Source organism: Penaeus monodon, chromosome 23 (assembly GCF_015228065.2).
Source record: "Penaeus monodon isolate SGIC_2016 chromosome 23, NSTDA_Pmon_1, whole genome shotgun sequence".
NCBI classification, from domain to species: domain Eukaryota; kingdom Metazoa; phylum Arthropoda; class Malacostraca; order Decapoda; family Penaeidae; genus Penaeus; species Penaeus monodon.
Genome location: NC_051408.1, coordinates 31,387,238 through 31,387,889, shown reverse-complemented (window position 1 = coordinate 31,387,889; position 652 = coordinate 31,387,238). Strand labels below are relative to the sequence as shown.

Sequence of the window (652 nt, the reverse complement as noted above, 5' to 3'; positions counted from 1 at the left end):
AATCATCTCGTGTCTTCATCCACTTTTTATCTCTATCTGTTGCTATATTTTTAATTCGTGTAGAATAAAAATAATCTAAGCCTGCTGTAATATATATTTTGAAGTACTTTATCAGCTTGGCACACAACTGAAATTTGCATCGCAAACGACAGTACTTCTCTCGATGTTCAATTCTTTTACGCCTTAGCAAACTCCACTAACTATATAAAAAAAAGGTCTGTTTAAAATTTCTACGAAACAACTTCGAAGCTCCGTTATTCTGCGTTACTTCTCTAAACGTTCAATAATCACATACATAAAATCGATACAAAATAATGAAAGAAAATAGAACAATGAGTCTCGAAAGAGAATTACGAGACCAACAACAAGCTCAGACACATTACAAGTCTAATATATTACGCAAAGCCAGCGCGAGGTCGGCGAGTGAAAGTGTATCACCGCTCCCGACGCCCTCAGCCACGCTTAATGGTAGGCAGGCACGGTTCAAAAGGTTCACCATGCCCGCAATCAGAGGATGAACCTACCGGTGTTATCTGGGGCTTGGGCAAGCATTTCCTGATGTAGTAGATATGTCGATTCTTAGAAAATTATATAATAGTCTTTCTTTTTATAGATATTATAATACCACTGACGTTATGCATCAGCACTATCG

General features: G+C 37.7%; 1 protein-coding gene across 1 annotated transcript in view; it reads right to left on the bottom strand.

The window, feature by feature from the left end:
• The window catches only part of LOC119587929 (serine-rich adhesin for platelets-like), a gene marked incomplete at both ends in the record, with an annotated part of 68,313 nt that overhangs the window by 5,969 nt on the left and 61,692 nt on the right, over positions 1-652 (bottom strand).